This window comes from Anser brachyrhynchus, assembly GCF_964034855.1.
Source record: "Anser brachyrhynchus genome assembly, chromosome: 7".
Classification (NCBI taxonomy): domain Eukaryota; kingdom Metazoa; phylum Chordata; class Aves; order Anseriformes; family Anatidae; genus Anser; species Anser brachyrhynchus.
In genome coordinates this window covers 31,351,093-31,375,760 of record NC_137701.1, presented here as the reverse complement: position 1 = coordinate 31,375,760, position 24,668 = coordinate 31,351,093, and the positions used below count along the sequence as shown (strand labels likewise).

The window sequence follows — 24,668 nt, the reverse complement described above, 5'->3', positions numbered from 1 at the left end:
GGAGAATGTTGCTCAGGACAACTGTAAGCCTAAAAAGCCACATTTATTCCATGGCTTGAGCCTGTATCCACAGTCCCAGGAGATTATATTACTCACAGAAAAAGCTTATTAAAATCTCCCATGCATCATAAGATATGCCACCCAACAGGAGGCCATGATTCTGTCTCAGTCTTAGTGGCAAGTGAATTGTAGAAAAGAGGTGTCCAGATATGACTGTATGCTCCCAGAAAGGCCTTCTAATTTCCTCGCTTTTGCAGGCTACAACAGACCTCCACGCAGAGGTCTGCCTTGGAGATGTGGCCTCAGTAATCCCATGGACACAGCCTCCTCTCCAAGTTAAGTCTGACCCAAAATTAAATCTAAGGTGGTTTCAGAAGCACTGTGCAGCAAAGAGGTCTAATGTGGTCCTTGAAAGACAAGATGCTTATTTTTTTAAAACTAGAGTTGAGATGTCATTCCAACTAAGCTGCATAAATTCCATTATAAACAATACCATGTGCCTCTTGAGTCCTCTATTGTAATCATTTTATGGATTATTCCCCTTTGTTTCTTCCCAAATCACTCACTGGGACTGTTGCACTCTACAAACCCATTGCATTACACCTCCAAGACAGCTACCTCCTAGCTGAGATAATGATAGTGACAAAAAGACCCCACTCCTCAATGTGTCTATGGAGCCAATTCTTCCATCAGTTTGACTCAGTTTTGCCCGATGGGACTTTTGGCCCATAAAACATTTTGTGTCTACTTCCAAGTCACAGGTCCATACGAACTGAAACAATTCTCAAAATCCTTGGAAGTGGGTGGAGGGTGGTACACAATCACCAAGCCAGCTCCACAGTCCAGTATCAAAAACAAGAGCAGACCTGGAAAAATATTACAAAACTCTTCCACTGGCACCAGCGGGTCAGTGTCATTACAGGCAGCGGTGTTGTTCTCAGATACTATTTCTTTGGCTTCCTTCTCCTTTTTCCTCTCCCTCCTCTGAAGCACATTTTCTTTCCCTTGTATTGCACGGTAGGGTTGTATCCCTGGAGATTCACAGCGATGAGGAGGAGTAGGCAGAGATCAAAAGCACTTCTAGCTTTGAAAAGATTATTCCTGGCCTCAAACCAAGTATGGCAAGCTCCAATCCATCCATCTTATTCAAACAGTGTTTCAAAACTGGTCACCCAACCCTTTTGGATACTGCTTCCCTTTCAACTTTATATGGCACACAGAATTCTTTGATTTTACCTTTTAAAGCATGGCACCAAATTCTTTACTAGTGCAACGGGCTGCTCTTATTTTTTAAACCTGATGCTGCAGGCTTCTGTGGTGTTTTCAGTCTTTCTCAGCCTCTTTCCAGGCCAAAATCTCTCAACTGCTTTACAAACCAACTACACCTATTTTACCTTGGCTCATTGACCCTTCTAGAGGAATAAATCTAAAAATGTTCTCTGTATTACTGTGGAAATTGTCCAGAAATCTAAAGTACCAAACAAAAACAAAAGAGCCAATGATAATTACAAGAAGTTGGCCAAAAAATGGACATGGTCTGTTTAGAAGAATGCCAAGATCTACAACACTTGTCCAAAAGATCATTTAATTTTAAGAGCTGGGTGGGGATAGTATTGTCAACAGCGAAAGATGCATGAGTTGAGTAAATTCCTAGTGTATATAGAATGTACTCTACTTTCAAACAACTTTGACAGGATGAATATCACACAGGAAGGGATCAACAGGCTTCATCTTGTCCATCTCTGAATCACAAGTTTAGACAGTCACAAAAGGAATCAGATGTTCAGGAGTATGCTCCTTGGCTGTAAGCTATGAGACTTTCAAAAATCACAAACTGTTTTCCTTTTGTATTAAAAGTGTTCTTAGCTCCAACCCTTCAGAAGTAGGAAGTGCTTAGTAGCCCAGCCATCCATTCATGACTGTTATGACTAGTTAAAACAAAGAGATTTGGTTGTCTAGTTCTATCTGTGTATCACAGTGCATAAACAAGTGCAAATGGAAGACATGTCTCAGTGTCACATCTGCTGGATAAAATAGTAGAACGCATCCTGCAAGTTATTCCAGAGAGACGGGTCACAGTCTGACCATGCACTGGTGTGTTTGGAAAATGGATGATTATCCAAAATTGCCTAGCTTTTGGAAAACAACCAGAAAAAACTAAATTGCTCAAGAAAACAACTCCTCTCTCAAATTCAAAATGTTCTGAATGGATTAGGAAGGAACAACATCAGTTAAACCAGTCATTTTATTTCTCCCATATGCCTTGGAAAGTAGTAGGTCATGAATAACGCTTTGTGGATTTTAGGGATGAGATGTGCACACATATCTTGTAATGAGCACCAAGAACTTTCGGAGAATGTAAAAACATTTTCAATATTTAGGCTAAGTGCATCTAATATGTGGCTTCTCTAAAGACAGTAGCATGTTGAGAAAGAGGGGTATCTGTGGAAAGCAACAAAGCATGGGCCAGGCTAACACGATACTGCAAGAGTATTGAGAAGGCCATTCACTTTCTACATTTTTTTTCCACGCAAGATAAATCCGAGACATTTATAGCCAAAAATTTAGCTGAAAAACAAAGATAGACAAAAGAGTATGGTCTGGATAGATAATATTGAAATAGCCAATTATTTGCTCCTGGCTTTCCTCAGCCCAGCACACAGTCACAAAAACAGGAAGATAGAACAACAACAAAAGTAATTTCTATAAGAGACTGGATTTATTAGCAGCAGATAAAGACATTATTAACTACTGTCATTAAAGCTTCAGTTTGCATCAAGCAATATCTGCAATCCAGTATGTCAGAGCCCCACTAAGACTGTTACAACAGAATCAGCTGAGCTTTTCATTTCAGATTGTTTTCCACCGGGAAATAAGGAAATAAGAAAAGAAAGAAATAAGGAAATAAATAAATAAATAAATCACATAAATAAGCATTATTCATGCTAGATCACTTTGTAAGATTTGTCTTAGCCTATTCAACTACCAGTAAGTCAATCAATACCCTGGCATTTTTCCCAAGAGAATTAAACACAACCAGGATGCAGAGGTCAAATATAATTTGTTCAAAAGGTTACTGTACTACTGTGAAACTAAAACATCTCACATAGTCCTGTTCAGTACCAGGCAGTTCTTAGTTTTAAATTCTCTGAATCTAGGCCAGACCATTAGAGCTATCTGATTTGACTGCCTATATATTTCATGAATACAAGGTACAGTTTTTTCTCCCAGTCACTATCTAGTAAAACCCATTAGCACTGCTCAGTGAAACTGTTTTCTAGAAAGATACTCAAGTCTTATTTGGAGAAGACAAGGCATGAGAGAGAGTTCACTGTTTCTGGAGGCAGATTACTCCAATTAGCCTATTCTTCTCCCTTCCCCCTCACTGTTAAATAATATGCCAACTTTTAAGTCAACTCCAAGCTACTGATTCTTGTTCTGCATTTCTCTGCTGAATTAAAGACCTCTTTAGCAACTGCTATTTTTTCCTTGGGAAGGTAATTATAGAGTAATCAAGTCACCTCTCATCTCCCCAGTTGCCTTCATGATTAGTTAAACAGATTGATTTCTTTAACTCTCCCATGGTGCAGGGATTTCTCCAGACCTAAAGTAATCATGTGGTTTCATTCTGCAAAGTCTTGTTTTTCGTGTCCTTTCTCAGGTGTGGATTCAGAACTGAATGTAACAAGCTGGCTTCAGTAAATGTCATCTGAAGAGGTAATATCATCTGTTACCATATTACTTCTCTTTCAACATACCCTATGACCTCAACCACCCTGTTTAACTTGTTTTCATAACCAGAATGAACAGCCTTTTTCTAAATTCTATCTTAAGCTAAAACATTTGTACCGATGGATAGCCTTTCTGTAGGCATGATGTACTTACTGGCTTTCCCTAAGGCAGAAACTTTTACTGAAATATTTTCATTTGAATTTACCAAGTGATTGCTTTCACTATAAATCATTGCTCTAGCTATGTTTTTGTCACCCAGTATCCTTCATCAGCAAGGATTTTACATCTATTACCAAATCAGTGATGAAATTACATATCCGAAATGAGCCTCATCCTAGAAGAGCAGCACTAAAAATGCAGTCATTCAGTCTTTTCCCATGGATTGAAATTTTGAGATCCGTCAGTCAATTTTTAATTTGTTCCTTCTGCATATATTGTTCAATACCCATTTATTTTAAATCAAAATACGGAGCACTAACAATTCAGTAAAACTAATGACAGTAATCCAAACATATAACATCTCTAATGAGCTCTCTAATGAGCCGTGTTTAATTAACACTGCTATACAGTAACTAGATTGTGATTGTCATTTTCAGAAACCATACTTAGAAGTTTTGCTTAATATTTTAAAGGATTTCTGTCTTCTCACTGGGGACGCAACTGCTTTCCTGTGATGGGGAAGTTTTTTTACATCAATACCCATGTGTTTGGAGGGCCCACACCAAATTCTCCATGGCCATGCCTGGCTCTCAGCTGTGTCAAATATCAAATATTAAATCACAAATCTTTGCCACCTTGTTCTAACAGAGGATGTTGGATGGCAGTGAGAGATCAAGTAAGTGGGAACAGTACTAGTTTTCCTGCTGACTTATCTCATTCCTTGGAGTCAGACTTAAACAGTAGGGTACTCTACAGAAAGACACCAAGGTTGTTTGATGAGACCTTTGTCCAAAATGGTTTGCTTTTAGGATATTTCTTCCACGATTCTTTAATCAAGCTATTTTACATACCACTTTTTTTTTTTTGTAGCACTGATACCAATTTGGTGAATTAATAGCCCTATGAGGGCAAACAGAAAGGTTGAAATAGGTTCTGTTGGTTCATCAGAAGTGAGTTCCAAGGAAGAGAGACATTAAGACAGTGCCTGGACCTGAAAAGATGCTACAGCATTCAAGTTACTCTATGAAAGGCTATCACATTTTCTCACTAGGAGTGAAAGGTTCACTGTAAAAAAAAAAAAAAAAAAGGATCGGTAAATCAAATAATGGTAATGGATTAGCACTGAAAGATCTCAGACATTTCTTATTCAAGATTAAAAAATAATTATAATTAAAAATCTGACAGTTGAGAAACTGACAAGAATATTTGCAGGAAATCATTCAGAAGAAACTGAGAAAACTGCCTTTTAGATGCGTGAATTCATAAAGTGACTGTAGAGCTTGAGAAATGAGGATAGTTTGGTTTACACGGTAAAGAAAAGAAGAGGGAAAAGGGAGGTTGCAGGTTCCTTCCAGTATTTTATTCCTTTTCTGTTTATAGCGCTGAATATAATGCTAATTCTACCAGATTTTAGCCCTGTATATAATGACAACCATACCAGCTGCTGAAGAGAGCACAAGGCAATCTATGCCATAGGAACCTGTGAACAAGAAGAACTGGACCTCCCTCAGGTAGCAGAAAGGAAGACAAAGGCCCCTGCAGATTTGTCATCATGCTAAGAGATCTCTGCACAAATAATTCATTCATGTTGTGGGAGTGAAGCTGATGATCAACGCTCATTACTCAAGCTGGTGAAAGACCCAAAAGTGAAACAAGACACTGGGGAGGGTGAAGCTGTGATGATCTCTAGGAAATGATGAGAAAGAGCATTTTGATTGCCAAGACAGACAGCCCCAAGGATAGTGGCAGGTGATCACTTAAAGCTTATTGTGTAGACAAAAGGGAAACACAAGCAGAGCATCCTTTCCAGCAAAGTACAATCGAGAAGGCTGCTCTACATGATTCAAGAGCAAATACTGGCACTCTGCAAGAATCCTTCCTGTATGTAGTGGAGCTCTGTTCTCTGCACGCTGCCATACCACACCAGATAACCATCTCTGTTCCTTGTGCCATTCTCTACTGATGTTAGACCATCAGCTTCAGATAAGAGGCTGCCTTGCTACTAGAGACTATCATGGGAATGCAGAATTACTTCTGTATGAAAGCTGCAAGGTGTCACCATGTTTCACTCCATCTCTCTCTGAGGAAATGAAGGACAGCCTTCGTTCAGTTACTGCCCGTGGTGGTTTAAGTACTCACTGAAGGCCAGTGACTTTAAATGTAGCAGACTTTCCTAAGCACCTAACCATCTGTTCAATGCTTTTGACAATGTGTTTATGTTGTCAGTCACATAGGAGAAAAAAATCAAAGTGCTTCATATTTTTTGTTAATAGAACATGTTGAGATGACATTAATCATACAGACAGGGAGCCTTCTACTCGTAAGTGAATACATGCGTTAAATACTAGGGCTGTTAATGGACCCTGTTTCTGATCACTGCTGTCATAAGTGATAACAGGCCCGAGGCCAATTAAACCACTTTTCACATTTTTCTTAAGGCAAGGAAGCACTGGGAAAGGATCCTGGCACCAGAAACAGTGCTGAGGTGAGGGGCTTAGCGCTGCTGTAACGTGATCTCCGTCTGCTCAGATGCTTCCTCACTCCCCTCCACTGCTCTCTACCCAAACGCCTGTTGGGAGCTCAGCGTGGGCTTCTCTTCTTTAAGGACAGCACAGGCAGGAGCAAGCATGGAGCAACTGAAATGTGGGACTCGTGGGAATGAGGTCCCCACTGAGGAGCAGAGAGGTGACCAGCTGCATTTGGGCACTTGAGCTCAGCACTGTGTGATAGTCCAGTTGTGACCTGGAAGCAGCATGGATGCATTTTCAAAGCACTCCTGCTCATAAATAGTGTCTTATCTTTATATCTAAAAGACAAGACTTCTGAGTATTTGACTGGCATCCCACAGAATGGCTTGGGATGTTCCACATTACCAGACAAAATTTTCTGTTTTCCTTATGGACAATATTGTCAGTGGAAAAGAGAAGAAGATGCATTCAAACAAGCTTAAAAATGTGGTCACCCTGTATTTGTAAGATCCTTGCATGTAGCTGGCAGTAATAAAAGGCAAGCTATTTTTCAATCTGTAGGCATTTGGTATTAGTGTATTTGTATGGTAGCTTGGACTATGTTTGGAGTTTGAAAGCTAAGGCCTTAGTCACGTAATGCTCAGCACTGTTCAAAACCTATGCATATCCTCATTCAGTCCTTTACAAGGTACCATCTTACAGATTCCAAGGCAAAAGCAACTTGAGATAGGCAGCTATATGGATCCAAGCACTTCTCTACACTCTCCTCTCCTGCCCTCCTCCCAAATTAAAGATTATATCTGCCAAACAAACTCCGAGTTGGGATGGTAGCTAGTTTCGCTGGTATGAGGAATGCTGAATTTTTCAGCAAGTTGTGAAAGCTGAAGTCCTTGCCAACTTTCCTTTAAGCTTTTTAGACCCAGTGTTTGCATTTGCTTTCTGTTTCAAGTGGGCAGAGATGTGACAGGCTAGCTAGGGTCTCAGTCCCTTTGAAAATCCTGCATTAAAGCAGAATATTAAGCAAACACTGGAAAATGATGGGAATCACTTGCTGATATCTACCTCCTTGATCTGCATGTCTTGCATGTATTTCCAAGCTGTAACTGAATATAAATCAAAAAAAATATATATATAAAAATCAAGAAAGCTATAGAGTCAAACACTCCTCTTTCCTTATATCAGATCAGTTTTAAAACAAAACAAAACAACCAATCCCCCCCCAATTTTACATGAGACACATTTTAGGTTTGTTTTTCTTGCCTTCCAGGTTTTGAACTCAAATTCGTTGTTTGAACTAATATAAACTGTTTCTCTCATGAAGGTTATACCCCCAGAGGTCTTCAAAATCTATTGCAGATTTGAAGAGTCTATTTAACCTTTTCTGACATTTAAAAGAAAACAGAAAGCAAGCTCCTGCCAGCTGAAAAGTGAGTTAAAGGAACCAGTCCAGTTTGTGTCCAACTGGATGAAGAAAGGATAGTCGAATTCCTTCCATTTTACACACAGTTAGTCATGAAATTGTACAAGAGAAAAAAAGAAAAGACAATAAAATACCCTTATTGTAACAGCTGAAGCAAACTTTGGGTAACTGTCAGCAGTGAAATGTCCAGAGAGCATTTGTACCATTCCATTTCATTAAGCTGAAGGGTGGGATTGCAGACTGTAAAAGATTATAGCAGAGCTCTTCAAAAATTTACAGCTCACAGTGCAGCGGAGCACAGGGGAAGTCTCCCTTTCTTGTGTATGCAAGAGGAAGCCTGGGTTTTGTCTCTCCGATGATGATGTGTAGAAGAAGGAGGTTGCCAGAAGCACCAATGGAAAATGAAATGTGCTCCGTGAACACTTTTTTTCTTCCCCGTGGCCTACAAAATGCATTTATGCAGTCAGTTTTATTTACTTCCTGAGCTCTTGACTTTGTGGGCTGGATCAGGACAGGAAGCTTATGGTTGGTGTTCAAGACAACATCAGATGCTTTGACGGTACGATGCATAACTGCAATGAATGCCTTGGAGGGGGGTACTCTTACCTAATTTCAAACAGTGTGACCAGCAGGAGCTACTCTGTTTTGTACCAGCTGAGAATCTCGCCCCAGGAACTTCACTGAGCTGCAACAGGAAGTTTAAATTCTGGGTAAAATAGCAATATGTCTACTGGAAATGCAGCTCATTACAACAGAGCAAGTATACTGGGAAGCTATGTTGTTTCTCAGAAATCTCTTTGGTTTCAGCACCTTCCCCCTTTATACGAGAGCATGCCCCCTTATGTCAGTGCAACTCTTAATAACGTGCTGTGGAGTAAGAGAAGGTTAGGATAACAGTTATTTGTCAGCAGAAGAGGCACAAGGCTGGCAGGTGAGAGGGTGAGAAAGAGAAGTCATTGTAGATGTGTTGAGAATCTAACAGCCCTAAATACTTTTACTGGTGAAGATGGCTATAGCAGCTAATTTCCTCTGGCTCCTTTTCACCTATGTTGATTCACCAGAATTGCTGGGTTGTACTTGTCCTTGCCAGAGCAGAGAAGGTACCTACCAAAACAGAGGTGGTCAAGAGATTTCCACTGTTTCAGGTTTCCAGTGGGAATAGCAGTGTCCACCAAAATAATTTCCCAAAGTGAAGGATTTTCAAAATAACAATAGAGATGATGCAAAATGAAGTGTTGCAACCTAAATGAAATGCAATCCAAGTTCAGAAAGGCTCGGTTTTCATTTCTTTTAAATAAAAAATATATATATTTTTTGTCTTAATTCACCATGACGTTCAATTTCATTTCCTTGTTTGTGCATTGCTTTGTGGGACTTATAATTCACAGCTCTGTTCCCTGCTATAGGCCCGTGGTCATTTAGGGGACTGCAGCTCCCAAGAAATAACATGCATTTAGTGTGGACTGAATTATATGCTGCGCTGGATACTCATGTGATTCTAGTGCTGTATGGAAAATGTAGCTTGGACAGAAAAGTTTAACCATTATGAAAATCTGGGGGTTCTGTCCTTTTATCTACAAAGCCAGAAGACGGACCCTCACAAAAATTGAAGATCAGTATTAACTGTATTTCAGGCAAATTGAGCATGTTTGGCAAACCCAATAAACAAAAGGAAACATTTCAATATAGGTAATTCTCCATTCCCATTTCTACTTAAGAACAATGAAAATATTGGCAATTCTGAGCAGGAATTAAAAGAAATTTCAGTTTTCGTGCAAATTTATTACTTTGGAAGTACTTGCTTCAGCTTAGAATAATAAGCTTTGACACGCTGGAAGTTCCCAAAGAGCAGGAATTCCAACTTTCTCACTGCTGCAAGTCCACATTCATTAATTTTCATGTTTTTTTTTATGTGCAGGCTCTCCTCTGTGGGTTATAAAGGCTTGAGCAGTAAAGCCAAAACCTTTACTGAGGATTTGTACATGGGTAATTGAAGGATTTAATTCTTAAAAGTGGAATTGTGCTCAGTTTGGTTTTATAACCATTTTTTTTTTAATATAAATTGTATAGGTCAAAGGAAGTGTTCTCAGTTGTGCTGCAGTGATCCCACCAAAAGCAATGTAAATGGATGAAAGAACCACTGAAGTCTGTAACAGAGCAGAGTTTGGACTCCTCTACAACCTTTTTTTAGCTTTATGCTGCAAATGATTAGTAGTACAGGCTTCTTGGGCAAAATTTTCAGTTCAGACTGGTTTCATAGCTAGATTTGGGATACGTAAAGAAAAAAAACAAACATTGTGTGCAGTGCTGTGGGGTTTTTGTTCTTTTTTTGTAGGCATAGTTTTTTCTCTCAACAGATCTGTTTCCATATTGCAGAATTGACCATTTTGATCACCAAAAAGACTCCAGAGAATTCAAACAAGCTCAAGGACTAGTCCCCATCCTGCTTATTATCAGTTTGAAGTCCCCAAACTAATCTGTTCCATTGTCAAATCTGGACTTATATGAAATAACCTTGATTTCAGATGAACCCTCTGAAGACTTTCAGAGATACAACAATGGGCACAAATTACTAACTGTGGATGATTTACCCTTGGGAGGTTCCTTTTCTGCCAGTGAACTTAAAGGACTTTTAAAGCCTCAGGAACTGTTCTGCCCTCAAACTTAAATCAACTATTTAAATAATGCCAACAGAATTGAACTATTGAGAGATTAGTAAAATATGACAATAAAGATTACCAGTTCTCTCACAGGACTCTTCATTTGCCAGCCTGGGTTTTGGATGATATCAATCAGAGCTTAGAAGATGCTGAGGAAAAAGGGGTGAAGTCATAGGCACTTACACTGGCAGAATCAGACTGCTGTCCTTCCAGCCCTTTATGTTACATACCTTTTTCTAGGAATTGAAGGATGGCCTCCTTTAAAGGAGGATTATTCTGGATGAAATGTGAAAATACCAAATTTTGAGGGATACTTGCCATTTTGAAAAAGGCAATAACGAAGCCTATATTTTTTCTTTAGAATGGCACACAGATCTCTGCACAGGGGTGAAACTCTTCTAGACCAAGAAAGAGGAGGCCAAAGTTTATTCTCAGTTTATGATGCAAGTAAAGAATACACTTCACTGATTTTCATGAGCTCCCTGGATAGAATTTAGCTCAAGCTTCATATCTTAGGGGGACAAAGCCAATGACCAGCCTACAGGAAATACAGGGTGAGTTCAACACAACAAGAGGTGGACAAAAAAGAAACCTTCCTTCCCTTTCCTATAAAAAAGGATGCAATTTTATATGTAAAACTTCCTGTCAAACCTGGAAGCCTTCTGGTATTTTCATGGTATATAGGAGGTATTCAAGAAAGGTGTCCACTTTCCACCACAGAATTGTATTGTGCTGAAAGTCCAGATAATTATATTTTCCCTTTTTTTGCAACAGATCATTTTGAAGTCGGCCTTACAGTGTTGCACAGGTTAATGATAGGGCATTCAAAATATGGGAAAAGCACTGGCATTTTGCTTTCTCTGAAAAACTTGTTCAGTCTTGAAGGCTATTGCCATCACTGCATCTTGCAGTTAGAGTACTTGAGATCAGCTTTTCACTTAATTATTCCCACTGTACGCCTTGCTCTCTACCAATCAATCGTAAGATCAATTGTCTGGCAATAGTCACAGTTCTTCAGCCTGAGCAGATTAGAGATCAGCATTGATGCTCCACATCATGGGACAGATTTGGCCTACAAGCATCCAGAAACCAGGTCAGATAATTCTCATGAAAAAGCTCTGCTCCTGCTGGCACCTAAGATTTGTAGGAGGCTCAGTAGGACAGTGAGCACTGAGCTAGTGGATGAATGAAGAGCTCTTTGCTGAACCCCCACCTCCCCAAGAGAACAGAAAATTGGGACATTGAGTGTTTTGTGGAAAGCAAAACAAAAACATAACCTTGACTCTGGCCTGGATCCAGCCCTGTAACTGTTTTCCACCGTCTCTTAGAATTTATGTAAAGAATAAGGCAAAGAATGTAGCCGTTCCTTTGCAGTTTCTGCTCTAAAGTTGCTCCTAATAAATTCCCCTTTTTAACCCCATCTAATCCTCCATCCTACACTGGCACTCCCTGGGCCTTTGAGACTCCAGAGATCCCAAGCATCTGAAGACAAAGCCAGTGTTAAACAGCATTTCACATTCCAGGAAGCTCCCAAAGAGCCACCAATTTCCCCTCACCCCAGGAGGTTTTGCAGAGTCCAAAGAACAGCTCCCACTTTTCTGGGGAACAAAATCAAGCCTCAGCACCAAACAAGCATGGAATTGCCAAATATTTTCTTTTTGTCTTGGAAAAAAAATAATAGAAATATTTCTAGTTTAGTGAATTTCACATCTGTGATGCCAAGGGAATGGAAAGGATACTTTGCTTCCAATAATAGCGAGGTACTAAGACACCAAAACTAGAGCATCTCAACTCCAAAAAGAAAGGGTGGGATGGAGTCCCTCTCTGGGAAGAGGCCAGTTGTCACAATCAAAATTGGGACAAGGCAAAGCAATTAGGTAAATGGCTAGCTCAGACTCAGTTTATGCTCTGGATCACATCAGTGTATTCTGTTATTGCTTTCTTTTTTACACTATTCATGTATGCCAGTAATATGCTACTATTTAACTCCTCTGCTCCACTTCATCCTGGCTACCACTTCCTACTTGTCGCTCAGTGGAATAGGAGTTAAAATTCATTTGAAGTCCATTTAAAGGGGGCAAAGAAAACTAAAAAGGTAACTTGGACTTTATCTGCCCCTCAGATCTGCATCTGATTTGCTCCATCGCTCTCTAATAAGTTATGCCAAGATCCTGGATTCTAGGAAGCTGTTGTGGTCCTCAGCTCATTATAGAATATATTGTACAGATAACTGACCTGTCTTCGCTTGCAGGTGATCCTGAGCCTAGAGAGGCTGCTAACTCAGTGGTCAAGCCCTAACCTCCAAGATCAAAAAGAAGCCACTAAGGCTTCAGTGGGACTAGATTTCACACCTAAATTGCTCCATCTTCCTACCAACGAAAACATTGTGCTTCCAAGCCTTTATCTGGATGGTTTAGGGGTACGCAGAAACAATATTTCCTCCACTCTGTCACCAAGAGATGTGAGAAACCCTCCTATTAGAAAAAGGAACGAAAAATATTAGTTCAAGCAAGTGGCTTCATTTAGCAAAACTACTTCTGTGTCTGCTGGCTTCTGGAACAGATGGGGGCTGAACACGGTCTGTCAGGAGCCCAGACACTGTGGCGTGGAGCAAAGCACAAGTCCATACCCCTGTTTACAGAAGTGCCCCAAATGCTCACAATGAGCATTGCCAATCATTGTTTTGTTCAGAGATGCATCAGTCCCTTCCTAGGAAAATCACCCAGTCCCTCTTTTTCTCACGGAGTGTAGCACTTGGGCTCAGCAGCACAGGGGTAACCAATGTAGTTTCAATTAAAACCCACCAAAAACAGCTCTTACTATGCTATAAATTCTATATTTATCCTGCAACACTAGCCCCATCCTGAGTTTTTCTCCTCCTCCTTTAATTGTTTGCAGAAATTTTTCCATTGTGTTTTTTTCTTTCCATTTTTCAGGACCAGTATTGCAATATAAATAGTCTTTTTTTTTCCCTTCTCTCTCTCTCTTTTCTTCTCTTTATTTTTGCTAATAGTTTGGTTTCTCTACTTGGCTGAATGTACATGACTGAGGTTTTGTGATATAATTGCGTGATTGCTTCCAAGTTTTCCGACCAATGGGGCATCTAATCAGTTGAAAAATTTCATTATCCTCTGATACATGATGGAAGGAAGGCAAAAAAAATGGTTTCTTCATGTATCATTTATTTCCTTTTCTCTCCTCCCCCAGATTTAACCTTCTCCCTCTACACCCAAAGCTGGGAGAAAGTCAGCCCTGCTGCAAAAAAAGCAACTACAATTCTGTTAAGTGTTTGTGGTTGTACCATGCTCCTTCACATGGAGATAACCCCCTTAGATCAGACTCAAGGACACTGCAGCTTAAAAAAAAATAAATAAAAATTTTGTAGGGTCTGATGTATGGTATAGAGACATGTACTACCCTTATTTCCTAGAGATCTGGTCTCTGGCTTGAAATATCTGATTTCATCAGATTTGGTTATTTTACTCAGCCTTGCATTTACAGCCCAAGAAAAAGTGAGAGTTTTTTTTTTTTCTTCTGTTCCTCACCCAATTTTCCCTCTTATACTTGGTTAAGGATCTCTTTAGCCCTGACTTAATTGATTTACCACACAAGAACACTTCAGAGAAGCCTGCAACCTTCCACATGCCATCATTTTTCTAATGAGGTGCCCAACTTCAAGACTCTGCTATGTTGAGCAAACAGGTTAAAATCACTGGTTAAGAATAAAAGACACTGAGGGAGGAAGGAGCATCATAATATCCTCCTCCATCTTCCAAAAAAAAAAAATCAGCTTTAAAGGATGTAAGTAAACTTGGTGAAATAGGAAAACCCCTTTCCTCTGCTTCTCTTTGGCCTTGAGAGTGTAAAACCTAACCTTGGTCCATTTGGGGTCATTGCATCCCCCCCTCATCTCCCAGAATTGTCCCAGGGGCTGTAGATGCTGGAAGAGACAGGGAAAGGAACCCACAATCCTTTCCTTCACTCATCACATCCTCTGGCTGTGGCAAAGCATGAAGTGCAGAAACTAATTCCTCCTCAAATGACTATTTAATGGTCAAAATCTGAGTTCAAGTTTTCATATCATTTGGTCAGACTACTTACAAAAAGTATCACTATCACTTCTCAAAGTTTATAAGTACTTGCATTTGCACTGTCTTGCACAACCTGAACAACTTCAATGTGCAGAATTCAACTTCACCTCCAATTTGTCTTTAAATTAAAAGTAACTCTTGAAAACCGGAAGTTTTCACTTACAATGAAGTTTGGTCCTTGATTCCCACATTCACATAAAAATCCCCTTCCAAACATTAAAAAAAAAGAAAATCAATTTCCTTAATTTCCTTTAACAGCTCAAAAAAACACCTTCAACTTCTGGTCAAAGTTAGGATTAGTCTAAAAGTCTTACTTTAAGTCATTAGCATGTTTCATATATGATTTCTCATTTGTGAAGCATGAGATCAAGTGTATTTATCCACCTAAAATATCAAGAAGTCATTTACTACAGGTCTTTCTGAACAGGACTTTTCTATTTAAATATTCTTTGCAGACTGCTCTCTGAAGTGCCCTGGATCTCATTAGAAGTGTGGTATTTTCCTCTTCCTCTAAAATTAAATTTAGTTTCCAATTAAAAGCTGGCCCCTCTGACAGAGGCTTTGTTTCACTTTCAGGTCCAGATTTCTTACCATGTTGACCCTATCAAATGCCTCCAGTGACTTGTAAAAATAATAAGGATTATGCACAGCTGCACAGATCAAAAATCTCCCCAGCATTCAATTGCTATCATGAGTCTTTTATCAATCTGCTCTAGAGTGAAGAGAAAAACAATTTTCCCATCCCACATAACTGAGATTTCATAAGTGTTCCCTTTCCACCTTATGATGGAAAAATCTTTCAAGGTTTTGGATTTTTTTTTTTTTTGAAAGACAGACTCTCACACCACAGGGGTATGCTAACCAAGTGGTTAGGAAAGTCTCCTGGGCCACAAAATAGCATTAGGGGAGGATTTCCACCTGCAGTTCCAGGCTACTTAAAATGAGAGAAGTTAAAAATGAGAGAAGTAAGTTCAGGAGAGCCATGTTGGTCCATCTCAGACTTCCTGCTGTGTTAACTTGGGCTAGTCCCCTCAGCTCCCTGTTCCTGAATCCCTGATCTCTAGATTACCTGGTCTCCCCTTTTCAGGATGATCACTACATGTCAAGAAAAAAGACAAGGCAAAAACGTGGGCAACTGTCAGCTAATATAAATCTCACCTCCTGAGCATGAGGTGACAACAAAACCACATTCGGAACTCCTGACTCTTAAGTAAACTAGGCAACTTCTTTAATTAATATGCAATTGAATAGTGCCAGCTAATTATTAGAAACATAATAGCCTGTTACATAATCACAACAGCCTCAATAAATGTGGTTTGAGTTATTACATAGTACTTTATTAATAGACAAATGCAATCTTAAATCTAAATTAAATCCTCATTTGGTAGGTACTTTTTTGAAAGGGCATCAGAACATGTCACTGAAGTAAAATGTCAGCATATTTAAAGTCATGTGACAAATCCTCATCCAGATGTTGTTTCAGATCTTGTTCAAGGGACAAGTGGAAGAATGTCCTTGGAGAACAGTTTCATACAGTACAGTCTTGTCTGTTGCTGACACGCTTTGTCTGAACATTTAATCCCTACTAGCACATAAGCATTCTGGAGGTCACTTCTGGGCAATATGCTCAGGAGGCTCTGAGGCAACAGCCAGATGGTGTGAGAGCACGTTGGTATTTCTAGCTGGATGACCACCCAGTTCCTCCTATAAGGATCCTATGAATGTAGGAAACAAAAGCAGAGAGGCTGAAAGCCAAGATGTTGTTTAAAATACGTGTCATGGTTAACAGCAACAAGATGGAAATTGCAAATTTCCTAAAAACAGATTCTCATAAGTACTCCTGAAAATGTTCCACCTCAGGGGCTGTATGGGTACAGTGCCTTGGCCCCCAGCAACCAAGTAGCATTGCCGATGGAAAGGGCTTTCCTCTCATTGCATCTTGCAAAGCAGCTCCATCCATTGCTTTCTGTTGATAACCTTCCGCAGCGGTTTATGAGATTTCACAATGCAGGGCTCAAGTACTGTTAATCTGCTCTACCTGGGTCAAAACCAAGAAAGGTGGGGAAACTGCAGTCTACACAAAGAAATTAGTGAATAAACCAAGGAGCGATGTGAAAATGTATTTGATCTTTCCACATAGACATGATGGCTAGATTTCCATGTGCTTTAGAAATTTTCTCCACGCATCTGTTATGGTGACAGTCAAGTCAACAGAATACTCTGCAAGTATTTATTCCCACCAGATTAATTTGCTTTGAAGTTCATCATTTTGTTTCTTTGTACACCAGTAGCCTGGCAATAAAGGAGAACAGTAGCAAAAGCTACAAGTCCTACTATTTGTCCCACTGCTGTTTTCAGGAATGCATATGCAGAACAAAGAATAATTAAGATCAACAAATTTCTTTAAAGGCTACATGGGACTGTTCTGATTACACACGAACCTCCAGAGGAGCCATGTCAGCTGGACTTCTGAAAGAAAACTAGCACAGGTAAAAGGTTCCTTGGGTACAAAAAGAAAAAAGGAGGCACTGCACAGATGGGTGAGGAGAATCTAGGTGTATCTCCAATGTCAGCAGAGGATCTACTGGCTCACATGGAGAGGGTGGGATATTAGAACAAGGCTAAAAGCTGGAGCTGGTGGAATGGAGCTCAAGGCTTCAGAGCTACTCTTAAGTATGAAAGGAGACCACATGACTGAACTCACATGACTGAAATAGCAGAGAGCATAGCCACCTGGAAGTGAATTTTAACAACTGATTTAGAAACCATGTCTGATATTGACAGCCAGTTCTACTAAATTAGAGTAGATTTCCCACAGGTCTGTTTTAAAGGTAGGGAGGAGAGAAAAACTGTATGGACACATTGCTTAGGTGTTCACATAGAGACAATGAGAACCAGACCGATGGGAAAACACAGAAAACTTACTGTTTTCACTTCACCTGTGGTAACAGTAATTTGTGTAAATGCTAGGTTTCAGCCTAAGCTCAATTCTTAGGTAGTGAAAGAAACAACATAATTAAAGTCAAGTAGTAAGTAGCAAGTCTTTAACACTGACTGCTCTGCAGTTCCATAAGTTCAGAAGGAAAGGAGAGAGAGAAGAGGTGAACAGCTCAGCTGCAGACCCTGCCTCAAAGCAGCCACAGTAAGTGAGGTGTTAGAACATGGGGGCATAGGGACTGATGGAAAACTTGAGTAAGATGCAAAACAAGCTTAGCAACATTGGGTTCCAGACACATCCAGTGAAACCCTTGTATATTACACCATCTTTCCTAAAGAATTACATATATGGTCAGTGATAAGTGTATAAGACCATCCATTAAACTGGTTAAATGCCAATTTAAACCAAATTTGGCTGGAGGCTAGTGTCTGAATAGAACCAGCATCTTGCCATGGAGTTAATGGAGGTAGGAAGCCTTTCTGAATAAGATGCGTACGATTTATTTCTGCTAATACATGTAGGATGTCATTGTATGCAGCAAAAGAAAAATTTATTCAGTCCTAGGTCTGTAGGCACATTGTGTGCCAGAGACTGTCAGCCAGTAGTGCTGGTATTAAACCCTAAAACTTCTGTCCAAGGCCTGCTGTTTAGGAAGGAAGAAGCTCAGTCTGTAACATTGGTGTCCTGGTCACTTGGACCATTAGCACTTCCTCTGGGAACTCATTCAAGCAGTAGATCACATGCAGACTTGGAAGAGAATTTCTCACATAGTTTGAGCTCTTAATGGTCTGGTAGGGATTTTAATAAAATACAGGCTCATTTTTATTTCCTGCATGCAACTGAAATGTCCCTGGCATTGCTGCAATGTGTTGGAATCACTGTAGGTCTCATACCTCAGTCCACCATGATTTTGTCTTTGTCTACCAGGGAAAAGACTTCACCTCCCTTTCCAGCTCCCCAGATTGTCTGCATAATACTTATGAGGCTGTTGGCATAAAGGGAACACATTAACAATGAAACAGGAAACACCTTCAAATGTAGCATGTGGGGGTATGCCAAACTCTGCAACAAATGCAGAAGGCATTTGCACTGGGGATCACAAGAGGACAGATACAAAAGCATGGAAAGAAATCCATATCTGTATTTAGGGCCCAATCCAAAGCCTTGCTGGCATTGATGGAAGAATCCAACGGGCTTCAAATAAGGCCCTTATTCCAGAAAGGGGGAAGAGTTTAGAAAACAGAATAAAACATTAAAATGCCAAGGGAAAAAGAAAAGATAAATAACATTTCCCCAAAACAAACCAGATGTTTCACCTCAAATCCACTTTCTGTTTCCATGAGAATAAAGACAAAGAAAATCATGGCTCTTTCTTCGGGCCGGGCCACGGGGAGCCAGTCAGCGAAGGGCTCTCATGCACGTGGCCCTCATGAGCGCCCGTTGTCACAAATGACTCACGGCAGTAGCATATTCAAATATATTGGAAAGAATAATGTTAGTCTAAAGGGTTTGATTCAAGCAGTCAGAGGCAATAAAAGGCAAAAACATCTCCGGCTTGCCTCAAATGCACGTCCTTCCGTTTTCATATACATGTAGGAAAGCTCAGTTTCATTTTCTGCCTCAATCAGCCATGTGTTCGGGAACCCAGAGGAGCGCTGGAGGGTTGTTGGCTGGAGCCATTGAAGTTACAGTCTCTGTGGAGCTTTTAATGTTGCTGAGGAAGCAAAGCCACCAGAGTTTCCCAAACAGAGATGACAGGGCAGAGCAGAGCTGTGAGCTGCTGATGGGGCACGCTCAGGCTGTTTTCATGGGACTTGCCAGCAGTCACCAAGCCGCAGCCAAGCTGGAAAGAGTCTCTGGGTCTTCTCATCTTAACATCCTTTGGTCCCTCCCAGGAGTGGAATACGAAGACAAGACCCTTTTGTTTTTTTTTCTGCATTTGCAGGCAGCAGCAAGACTGTCTTCATTTGTGCTCATGAAGCCTTAAGAAACTCAGGGTCCTTGAGCTCTCAACTTTGCATACAAGTTCAGATTTGGGGTGAAATTGGTGCTGCTCCCACAAAGAAAGGGAGAATATTTGAATGCAGCTGCCTGGAAAGCCTTACCAACTCATGTTTCTGAACATGCAGACAATGCAGATGGCATCCAACTTCTTTTCCTCTTGCAAAGAGGCCTCTGCTTTACCATTGGTTTTAAAGCTACCCCACTAAAATGGCTCAACCTGAAATTTTCCATTATACATCATCTGCTTCAGAATAATTTCCTTTGAAGTTTCAGTTAGAACAGTTCCAAAGTGAAAAAGGCATCCTTTTGCCCAAGTGAAAAAAGAAGTAACAGTCCCATTGAAAAACTTTGAAAATGCCTTTGCTTAGAATAGGAATGTAAAATTTGACAGAACAATTGCCCTACTCTCAAAGATGGCACTTGCACCGTCAACATAAAAACAAAAACCTATATAAATGTGGTCAAGTTGTAAACTTCAAAAAAACCACAGACTCAATAGAAGATTTGCCAGTGTTTGGCAGCTAATGTTTTCAGGCAGTTCAGCATACAATAAACGTGCTCTGATCCCCTTGCTTCACAGACGCATTCTGCATGCTTCTGATTTGCAAGACAGCTGAGCAGGGAGTTCCTGCACAGGCTGCTGGGGACCACTGTGGCACTAGATGGCAGGTAGACAGTCTCTTCTTTGCTCCATCTATTCTCCTGTTAATACCTACACAGACCAGAAGAGGAGTAGGCTCCTTCACATTAGAGAAATACAATTAAGACAATTTGTGATCATTATATGAAGGTTGTGAGAATTCGTTAAAAACATTGAACCACGCTTGAGCAGGACATTTTTACATCTGGCTTTCCTTAATTCATGAAAGCTTCATTTTGCTGCTTTTCTGTTACCTTTAAAAACAAACAAAAAAACTCCTGCTTTGGCTGCTACATAGCCCTGAAACACTGGATGCTGACATCTAGATTGAAACTAGAAACAAAACCTTTGCATCTATAACAGGTCTCCCCACCCACCACAAATGATTTTTAGTTTGTTTTCATAAGGGAGTTGGGAGTATTCATGGTGCCCTGTTGCCAGCAGTTTAATGGAGAATTTGTCTTTTTCCCCACCCTTTTCTGGGTAAGATGGGTGAAGCTTCTTTTGCAAGAACAGCCTCTGGCTGGCCTTCTGGTAGCCTAGTTTATTTGACTTTGCTCTTGGGTGACTGCCTGCAAGCAAGCAAAAGCGTGGAAGCAGAGAGCAAGCAAGCAGCAAGCTGATGCAATGGACAGGGCCCTCTGGGATCAGCTTTAATAGAGCTAAGCAAAATCAAACAGAATTGAAACAAGTTCCACCAAACATAAGTCAGTGGACAGGATTCCCTTCACCCTGCAGCCAATTAGAGCTAACACAGGGCACCTAAAGCAGTACCTAGATGAGTGGCAGATGCTAGCCTGAACACTGGCTGGACAGGAAGGCAAACATGCAACTGAAGATAACACAGGGAAACATCTACAGAGCCCAAAATGCAGTACAGAGTAACCCGCAGGTTGATGCTCAAGAAGAGGTGTTTTCCCAGGGAACCTTCTTTTGTCTCTCCAAAGCATCCTTGATGCATAACAGCCTTGAAAAACATTTTACAAATTGCCCACTATCCTACTATATTGGTGTAATTAGGGCTCATATTAAGTACTTTAACATGCCAACTTCCATGCTGCAAATTCACAGGAAGTGCATACCAGTTAGAAGACCTGGGACTGATGATGTTGGGTTCCAAACAGAGCCATCTCAATTTTCCCCTTCCTCCTTTTTGGGATACATAGAAAGGAGAAAGCCAAACTGCTCAGGACAATTTGTATGGTAAGTTACCTCCGATCATAAAAACCAGATACAAGTCAAGGCATTCCTTCAAGACCAGAGGTACTCCTCTGGAGCAGAAGCCTTGGACAACACCATGAACCTGATCTCTGAAGTTCTTGAAATGGGAATTCCTGCAGGGGGGTTAGGCCCCAAAGCTTTAGGTCATACAGTGAAGATGCTCATTGTTGGTCAAGCCACATTCCTCTATAGCCCTCCATGGCACATTAGAATCCTTTGAGCATGCCACAGCAAATGGTGCCTCTGCCTTGTCTGAAGTTGCTCACCTTCCAGCGCAGGCAGTCACAGCATTCAGTATGAGCCCCACCAAATTTCCCCAAAGTCAGAGGTAGTCCTTTCTGGTGCAAGGAGTAGAACCATTCCCTTAGATTTGACCTGATTGAACTGCAAACTCCACAGCTAAGTAGTAACAGGAGAATTCCTTAACAGCAGTAATGGACAGCAATTCCTCTCCTTTCACAGCTTTTGTCCCTATAGACCATTAACACAGCCCACTCCAAACCCCAACACCTCCACCTTCACCTTATTTTATTTCTTCAGAGAAGAGTTTTTCACTTTTCAGAGGAAATTCCTGGCTGCCTGAAGACCCTCTGTATAAAACCCACTGTGAGCTGCATTCCACAGGTCTCACTAGAATTTGGGCTTTTGTTGCCCTCAAAAGTCTGCTCTGAGCTCCAAAAAGGAAAGGGAAATGATTGGAGCATTTGTGTCTTGCAGAAGCTGAAGTGAGACATGCTTATTTTTAATACAGGATATAAGGGATTCTTTTGACAATATCCATTCATTCTACCAATGACTGGATTTAAAAAAAAAAATCTTTATTACCCCTCTAGTGGCTGCTGCAGAAAATATTTTTGCAGATGTGGGTCTGGTTCAAATTGCAACAGCACTACAAATGTTGTCAGAGTTGCTCTGATTTTGGGATATCCCCTTCCACACAAAGCAGATGAATCCACCATTTTTTCCTGAATTGTCTACACTCTCCCCTTCTTAACCTGTATACTTGTTACACCTAGCCTAGTTATGGCTAGCCCTGTTCAAGAATGATGAAGCAGGTGCAGGAGACAGCTTACTAAAAGTGAAGTTAAGCTTACTTAGTGCTAGACTGAAGCCATTCATCAGGAGCAGAAAGGAAGTATTTCAGCCAAAGTGAAACACTTGCTCAGAGAAAAGTATAGGGATAAACCAGCACCTAGGAGTGTGTCAGGTGGAAAATGTGAAAAAGTTACTTTAAAATAACAGATGAATAAGGCCCTTGTAAACTTATCTAGCAGAAGAAAAAAAGATGCAAGAAGCAGTTACATTTGGAAGAGCTGGAAATTCCCAGACATGAATAATGCTCTCAGCAGAGAACTACATGTGATGACCTAAGGTCTTTCCTGGTTCTAAATTTAACATTCAGCTGTCTTTTACTGACATCCACTACAGGTCCAGATGAGGGATTTGCTCTCCTGGACAATACTGTTTAAATCCTCCCCTAAGAGTCACATTCATCCTTCATTTCTACATCTCTGGAAAGCTGTAGCTGTGTATTTCCAGTATGCTGCCAGTCCACTGGTCAGGCTGTACCTAGATCTATTGACAAGGGTGTTTATTGCCAAACTGAAAGTCACCACCACTTCATAGTCCTTTGATCTGGATTTGGACTCCATGGAGGACATTTAGCAGACGTATTTTGGATACCAGGGATGGAGCACCAAAGTTCCTTTTAAACCTTATAAATGTGCAAGTCAACAGGAAGAACACTACCTGCAAAGTGCTTAAAGCACTAGATGAGCTATGAAGAACTGGTGTCAATAAAGGGCATTGTAATACAGATTAAGGTCTTGCTCTTCTTATGGTGGGAAAACTGAGGCTCAAAGTCAGCAGAGGGTTCACCAGGCACAGATCTCTTGTATTTAGTATAAGTGTGTACTCCTGGCAGACACAATGTCCCTAACATAAAACATAGTGGAACTTCTCAAAGCTTCTCTGGCATGGAAAAGCACATCCCATAACTTCTCCCAATTTCAGTAATCTTGAGTCTCACCTTCCTTATCTGGAAAGGTGTTTAAACCCTTACTATGGCCAAAAATTGTGTTACTACCTCAGTGCCTCAAAGAGTTCCACCAAAAAAAAAAAACGAAAACAAAAAAACAAAAAAAAACATCGTCAGGAAAGTGAGAAAGGCTTTTTAGAAATTAATTGGGGAAAACAAATATTTGAGAAGCACAAGTGTTTAGAAAGCAGATTTTTTTTTTTTTGTTATTGTTAATTGCTAATATAAACATAGCATAGAACTGCATGGGCTTTGTGCACCACCCAATATAGAACACTCAGGCTATACTGGTCAAGTACCCATGGACAGTTTCTTCAAGTACCCTGGATATCCAAGATCTATAGCTATCATTTACCGTATTGAATAAAGCAAAGAGCTTTCAAAGCTGCTTGTAGAGGCTTTTAAATTTAAACAACAGTGCATCTCTGCCAGCTCTTCCCCTGCTGACCATACATAGGGGAGCCTCACCCCAGAACATTAAAGGAAAACCATTTCAGCCAATCAGATCTATTTGTGCATATATTTATAAACTTGCATGATTTACACTACTAAAATTAGATTTAGATCAGCATCCAACTTGCAAATAAAATCAGTTCAGTTGTCACTAGGACATGGTACATGATCCAAAATACACAGGGACAAACATTTTGGTCTTAGGCCTAGCATCCAAAGGAAATGACAATTCAGCAATCCAGCTGTCTCCCCCTCCATTGGGAATTTCAGCCAGTTTCAACATTGTGACAGAAGTATCAGAACTAGTCCATTTTACTTGCATCTGAAAGCCTTCATGTGATCTGAAAGATACCTGGCTTGCCCTCATGGAGGAAAGTCAGATAGCTCAATAACATCAAGGTATCCATGCAGAAGAGTAGTTTTTTTAGTTCTACTAGTCAGAGTCACTTGTTTTCTTAATGACCACTGAAAAACAGAGGTATTATAGCACAAACCCTTTAAAAAGGAGCAGAGGTGGAGGAGCTACTGCATGAACGTAGCAACACAGGATCATCTTGCTTCAAAAACATTTTACTGTTTTGAAACAGTACACAAAGTCATAAAAAATAGCAATGGGCTTTGCCAAAAAAGCATCCAGAGGAGAAGAGGCAAGGAAAGAACAGAAGGAACAGTGGAAATAAATCTTTCCAAACAAAGTGACAAGTCCAAAAATAATGAGAACTAAAGTTCAAAGAAGAAATCTAAACTGAAGTAAAGAGAACAACCATACACAGGCAGCAGGAGGGGGGTGCATGTATGCTGGTCAGGGGGTGCATAGCAAACATCTTGTGCTGCTTCCTCAGCT

The 24,668-nt window shown here is 40.4% G+C and overlaps 2 long non-coding RNA genes across 2 annotated transcripts in view; one reads left to right on the top strand and one right to left on the bottom strand.

The window, feature by feature from the left end:
• Positions 1-24,668, top strand: part of LOC308197729 — an 88,137-nt gene that overhangs the window by 39,812 nt on the left and 23,657 nt on the right. Inside the window, exon 2 of the long non-coding RNA XR_013953244.1 lies at positions 3,662-3,717. This is a non-coding gene — a long non-coding RNA (uncharacterized lncRNA). The remainder of the gene's footprint in view (positions 1-3,661; positions 3,718-24,668) is intronic.
• Positions 1-24,668, bottom strand: part of LOC308197727 — a 63,690-nt gene that overhangs the window by 37,749 nt on the left and 1,273 nt on the right. The window lies entirely within an intron of this gene.